Genomic DNA, 6,900 nt, shown 5'->3' with positions numbered 1-6,900 from the left:
CTTTATTCCTGCTTCCAGGTGGTAACATTAAAATATGGGTTGGAAAAACTAGGATACCTAAACGCAATGTGTCAAGGTGTACCTATCAACTCCTGTCAACATGTTTCGTGCATACCCCAAGCACTTCTTCGGGACTACACAGGGACCAGCCCTGTGCTCGCCACTCCTTAACGCTGCAATGAGCTTTTTAATAAAGTGCTGCAATCGACATTTAGTGCATGCATGTAGTACCTACGTATTCAATTGAATCACGAGGTTCCTGTAAGACAAAGAACAACTTGAAAAGTCAAGGGGTGTTACCCCCAACATGAACACACATAAACACATATATTGGATTGCACGAGGAAAACGTGATTACATTTCCCGTGGTCCTCAACAGGACGTTTTCATATATAAAAAACGTGATTGTTTTCATGCATAAATGTGGTAGTTCTCATGCATAAAAACGTGATGGACACCTTGCTGTGAGAAAACCAAACACTCATCTTGCTCACACACTCGTACATATTTACATACATGTAGTGGGACCTAACTGCGCCCCATGGACTCGAAGGGGTTCAGTATCCCAGCAATCTAAAAGAGATGGAAGTAAACAGGGTGGATAATTCATCTGCTTGTCTTGTTTCTTATGACCTGCAAGGTTGTGCGCTTGTCGAGCAGCCCGCAAAGCGGTAACAAACGGCACTTCATTTGCCATACACTTGTTTAATTACACTTACTTGCTAACAGGATACCTCCCTCTTATTAGCACCTACTCGCGCCTCTTCGGTCCGAATGTTGTTGGACCGGGAGCGCCGGGTTTGTTTTAAGGATTTAGCTCGCCTGGTTACTTCCGCATTGCTCGTAGCGCTCTGTTGAGGGCTAGAGCGCGTCGAGTAACAGCGCGATCAGTATTGGTGGCCATCTTAGATGTATTCAGTACACTTTAGCTATTTTTGAGAACAGATATTTCTTTATTGGGGTGACCATTGCTGTATTCAGTTAATTTTGGGCATACTTCTATGATTCATTATTATTATCAAGCAATTTGCCACAAATTTTTTAAAAAATATAAAAATTTAAAAATGTCGGGATTTCTGGGTATTATTCGTCAGAGCAACCCAAACATCTCCAACAATTACTATTTACTGCATGTTGGGTTGTTTTGAATAAGTCAATACAATTAGTATTTTTGCTCTCTAGGTTCAGTATTCTGTTATGTGAATTGTCCCCAAGGGATGTCATAGTTCAAACCCACAATATGAGAACGGAGTTTAAAAACCCAACGTTGTTCTTTCTCTAGTAGTTTTTTCTCCATGTCTGTGTGTGGCTGTTGTATTTCCAAAACTACCCACCGCATGTCATTGGGGGTATGTCCCTTCTCCAGAAAATGTGTGGTCATTTTGGTATTGGAGTGTTTGCACCTGAAGTTACTACGGTGTTCCACCATCCGTGTATTGACCTTCCTGGTGGTCATGCCAATGTAGTGTAGATCACAAGTACATGTGATCATATAGACATGCGATTTGTTTAGTTGCACTAGTTAGGTGACAGACACTACAGTTCGAACATGGGTAGTGTCCCATGTTCGAACTGTAGTGTCTGTCACCTAACTAGTGCAACTAAACAAATCACATGTAACAATGGCCTGACCTGGGATTTGAAATCCTTTTCCAATTGTAACACAGCTGGGGTAGTCTATATGATCACATGTACTTTTGATCTACACTACATTGGCATGACCACCAGGAAGGTCAATACACGGATGGTGGAACACCGTAGTAACTTCAGGTGCAAACACTCCAATACAAAAATGACCACACATTTTCTGGAGAAGGGACATGCCCCCAATGACATGCAGTGGGTAGCACCACTCAGCACCACCATAGCACAACTCAGCACCACCATCAATCTGCGCAGCCATTCAACAACAACTGGTTCAAATATGTTCTCTAAATGTTTCAAAATGTATTACAAATGTCAAAAAAAGATGTTAATATTTCACTTTTGTTCTTGGATTTTCGTCACAATAAAATACACTAAACATAATCTTCACAAAAGTTATTTACAAAAGTTTAAGCTATTGCCATTTTAAATTAAAATCACTTTTATTTAAGTATTAATTATTTAAAAAAAATTAAAAGCCATTGTAATTTGTAATATCAATACAGCTAAGTCACGTAAATACAAAACATGTTGCATTGCAAATGCTATAGGTGTCACATTTGCGAAAGTTATAACTATTGGCGTTGTAAATGACAAAGCTATTAATTTAGCTATTTTCAAAACCAACACATAAATAAAAAAAAATTGTCATTTACAAGACCAATAGCTCAAACTTTCCTAATGCAAGACCTATTGCATTGCAAATGCTTGTTTTTATATCTGTCAGTGCTTCCTGTTGAGGTTTAATTTTCGTGACAGGCACCTCACTGCCTTATTCTCTGATCGTGCTTCAAGGGTCAGAGCAGGGTCAGAGAATAGTTGCAAGTAGGCAACGAGGCGCCAGGAAGCACTTACAGGCTTACAGCAGCAGGTGCCCAAGTTGAAGTTAATTTCTTTGTAACCCTTTTGTAAAAGGTTACAAAAAATTAGCTTCAACTTTTACACCTGCTTCTGTAACCCTGTAAGTGCTTGGCTGAAAATTCATCCCCGTTGATTTGCGGATTTTACAGCGATTTCGCGAGATTTGCGGATCACGATATGGTGGATAATCCACAAATTCCGCAAGTGGAACGAATTTTCAGCCCATGCTTATCTAGAATCACACTGAGCGTCTGCGTAAATTAAAGAATAACACTTGCACCTTTTTCAATAATCTCCGCTCTGTTTCTCACAGTTTACCTCTCTCTGCTTAGTGTCCCCTCTATTCTGATATTTTCCCTCTTTCCTTATAGTGGAGAACTGTGGCTCACTAGTTAGAGGAGGCAGACCTGAAAGCAGAGGTCAGCCTGGGACCAGGGTTCAATTCCCGGCTCGGCGGGGTCTTGAGTCTTAAAATGTCCATGGACTCGACAATTCTCGCTCCGGTGCCTACTCGATTCATGGGTTGCGACTCTGGGCAATAGCTTGCTTAATCTCCACAAGGGCCCCTCGCGGCGGGATGCCTGGCTTTCACCTTGTGGATACCCTGCCGGAGTTATCTCACAGGGGAATACCAGGACGGGTTCCCTAAGCAAGCGCTTAGAAACCGCTCAGTGATTTGCGCTATATAAATTCCTGTACAATTACAAATGCTATAGGTGTCACATTGGCATTGTAAATGACAAAGCTATTAATTTAGCTATTTTCAAAACCAACACATAAATAAAAAAAAATGTCATTTACAAGACCAATAGCTCAAACTTTCCTAATGCGAGACCTATAGCATTGCAAATGCTTGGTTTTATATCTGTCAGTGCTTCCTGTTGAGGTTTAATTTTCGTGACAGGCACTTCACTGCCTTATTCTCTGAACCTGCTTCAAGGGTCAGAGCAGGGTCAGAGAATAGTTGATAGTAGGCAACGAGGCGCCAGGAAGCACTTACAGGCTTACAGCAGCAGGTGCCCAAGTTGAAGTTAATTTCTTTGTAACCCTTTTGTAAAAGGTTACAAAAAATTAGCTTCAACTTTTACACCTGCTTCTGTAACCCTGTAAGTGCTTGGCTGAAAATTCGTCACCGCTGATTTGCGGATTTTACAGCGATTTCGTGAGATATGCTGAGTGGAAAATTATTAAGAGAGAGACATGAGGAGAGAAGGAGGATTAAGAGGTCAGAGGAGAGACTATAAAAAGAAGGGGGACTATTAAGAGACACAAGGAGACAATAATGACAGAAGGGGGCTAAAAGGACATAAGGAAATTTAAGAAAAAATAGCCCCCTTCTGTCATTATTGTCTCCTTGTGTCTCTTAATAGTCCCCCTTCTTTTTATAGTCTCTCCTCTGACCTCTTAATCCTCCTTCTCTCCTCATGTCTCTCTCTTAATAATTTTCCACTCAGCATACATAGACTGCTGCATACACTCTTGGGCAGATTTACAAGCCCCTTGGGCCTCATTTTTGTTCTATTTTGCCCCTCATTTTTGTATTTAATGTTGGAAAAGTAATAATGCTTCAAATTGTCTTGTCTTTCTTTATACTTTATTGTTCTGTTCATATTGCCTGTTCTCTTCTCTTACTCTTCCTTGACTCCCTGTGTATACTCTGTAGGAGTTTCCTTATACTACCCATCTTTTCATACTGACCTTTCTCTTTATATTTGTTTGTCTTCTCATAGTCTTCCCTCTTTTGGCATACTCTTTTCACTCTCCATAAACTTCCATATGTTTATACTCCTTCCTTTCTCCTCATAGTGCATTTTCTGTTCTTATACCCATGTTTTCTTCTTATGCAGCAGTTTTCCTCACATTATCCGTGTTCTCTTTTGGTACTCATTTTATACTGCCCCCCTGTCTCTTTATACTCTATCTCTGTTTTCGTCTACTTTCTCTTCTTTCCTCATACTGCCATCTTTCTCCTTATACTCCTCCTTATCTCTTCATACTTTCCAGTCTTTTCAAACTCTATTTATCCCCTTATACTGCAGTGTCTGTTTCTATTCTCTTTTCAATATTTCCTATTGTCTCATAGTCCTCTTTCTCTTGTTGTAACTCCCATTTTTATACTCCCACGTTTGTCACAATCTCCCCTCTCTTGTTATAAGTAATATAATAGTGTCTTTCATATATTTATTTTTCTAAAGTGATATATATTTTTTATAATAGATTGTTTTGATCATCACTAAAACAAATCATCATGCCAAGAAAAATAGAAAAGAAGAAAAAACGAAAGAAAGCAGTTTATTTAAAGAGAAGTCATATACAACATTTACCTGAAGAACAATGTGTTAACAAAAAGAAAAAAAGTCTTGGAAAAAAACTAAGAGTTTTCTGCGAAGATTGTTAACCACTAACAGTAGTGCGCGCAAAGTAACAAATAGTATCACTGTTTCTGCAACCAGGAGAAAAGAGAAGAACCATGGAAAAAGTTATTCTGAAAAAAGTGTATATAGAAAAAGGAGGAAAAAACAATATAAGGAAATAAGGAAGAAGATGTTCTATGATAGAGTTTTATCAAACTTGACTAAGTTAGTCAAGAATTGTAAAAAGAAAACAGCATTTTGTAAGAGAAAATGTATTGAAAATGTAGTTGAGAAAGCATTTGAATTAAAAAAGAAACTGTTTTAATATCAATAGAATTCGATCACTAGATAAGCTAATCCATTTAATGAAGGGCAAAAGTAAGTGGAGAAGAGTAATTAATAGAAGTAATTTTTCTGAAGTTTTTTTGGGTGAATGGAAACATACTTCAAGTTCTGAGCCTTTTTTTTAAAGAGGAGAGTTATTTTCAGAGTAATGATTTGTTGCATGCAGTTGACACTACAGGTCGTGCTTATGAGGTTAAAAATGGTTGTCCTATTGAGAAAGAGAAAATTGGTCCCAGAAATATAGAAAAGATGTTAGCTGATGAAGTAGTAGAGCGAAGGTCTAAAGCTCCAGTGTACACTTAGAATTGCAGTAGTATTTGTAGTGTACGGCAGGAATCTATTGATTTTTTACACAATTTCTTACGTAACTATACTAAGAAAAGTGTTAAACAAAAGATTAAGATGTTGCAAGGATTAGACCCTTGCAGAGTTAGAGAAAATACTGGTTTGCAAGGTCATTCTTTGGCTGGTCTTTCTAAAAAAGTATGTCGAAGTGTTTTTCACCATTTCAGGATGTTGGCAGGACATCATACTGAAATGAGGAGATTAGTCAGAGGGTTGTATTATGCAAAAAGTCCAGATCTAATGTTAAAAAAGTTGAACAGTGCTCTATTGCATGGATCTGTATCAGATGTGAAGAACGTTTGTGATGAAATTCAGGTTCTTTACTTTGGTCCTGAAGAAGACAGTGCAGAAATTGCTAAGTTAGTAGAAGGAAATGTAGAAGAGAATGTACAACATTGTTGTTCAGAAAAATTTGAGCAAGAAATTACAAAATTCAAGGTGATTTCAGGTGAAACACCAAATTTTTCTTGTATTTGTTCTCGACGTAGCCATTATAAAAATCAGACTAGAACTGTTGATCTGTATTTAAAATGTGAAAAGGAAAATAATAAGTAGTGGATGGAATTAGCCACTTATTTGTTGGTAGAGAATAGTTTTGATTAGGGTTCTGATCAGCGTATTTGTAAACATTGTTATAACAAATTAGACGATTAAAATGCCTGCTAGAGCTGTGCATAATAATTTTGAGTTGGTAAATATTCCTTCTGAACTGATGGATTTAAATGATTATGAGTCTATTCTTATTCAATGTGTGCATCCTTTTCAGGCTATTGTTCGTATGGAGCCTAAGACAGGGAAATTTCCTCCTTCAGATTTACAGAGAGGATTAAAGGGAAGAGTTGTGTATTTGCAACTAGATTTAAAGAAAAATATTGAAACATTTGGTGTAGAAAATGTAGAAGATGAACCTTTAGTTATTCTTGTTAATGGCGTTCCTACTAAAAGTAAGAAAATCGGGAAGGAATTAGTGGATGTTAGGAAAGTGAAAAAAGCAACGTTGTATCTGATAAAAAATAATCAATATTATAAAAATGTGTTTCTGAGTGAAGAAGAAATAACTGTAGAAGAAGATAATGACTTGCCATCTGGACAAATTGAAAAAGTGGATGTGTCTAGAATTGAAGAAATCTATGAACATTACAGTGTTCATCCACTTCACTCTAAAGAAGTGATGGGGAATACTATAGAGTTATTCCAAATGAAAGAAGCAAAGGGAAGTCCTATTAGTGTATGAGAAAAAAGCTTGGAAGCTCGTTGTTTCCCTCAGTTGTTTCCTACAGGAAAAGGAGGACGATATGATGACCGACTTATGGAGATTCCTGCATCTGAATACCGGACATTAAGATTGTAT

Source organism: Lissotriton vulgaris, chromosome 1_1 (genome assembly GCF_964263255.1).
Source record: "Lissotriton vulgaris chromosome 1_1, aLisVul1.2, whole genome shotgun sequence".
Classification (NCBI taxonomy): Eukaryota; Metazoa; Chordata; class Amphibia; order Caudata; family Salamandridae; genus Lissotriton; species Lissotriton vulgaris.
The sequence above is the reverse complement of the archived record's forward strand: the minus strand, read 5'-3'. Positions refer to the sequence as shown.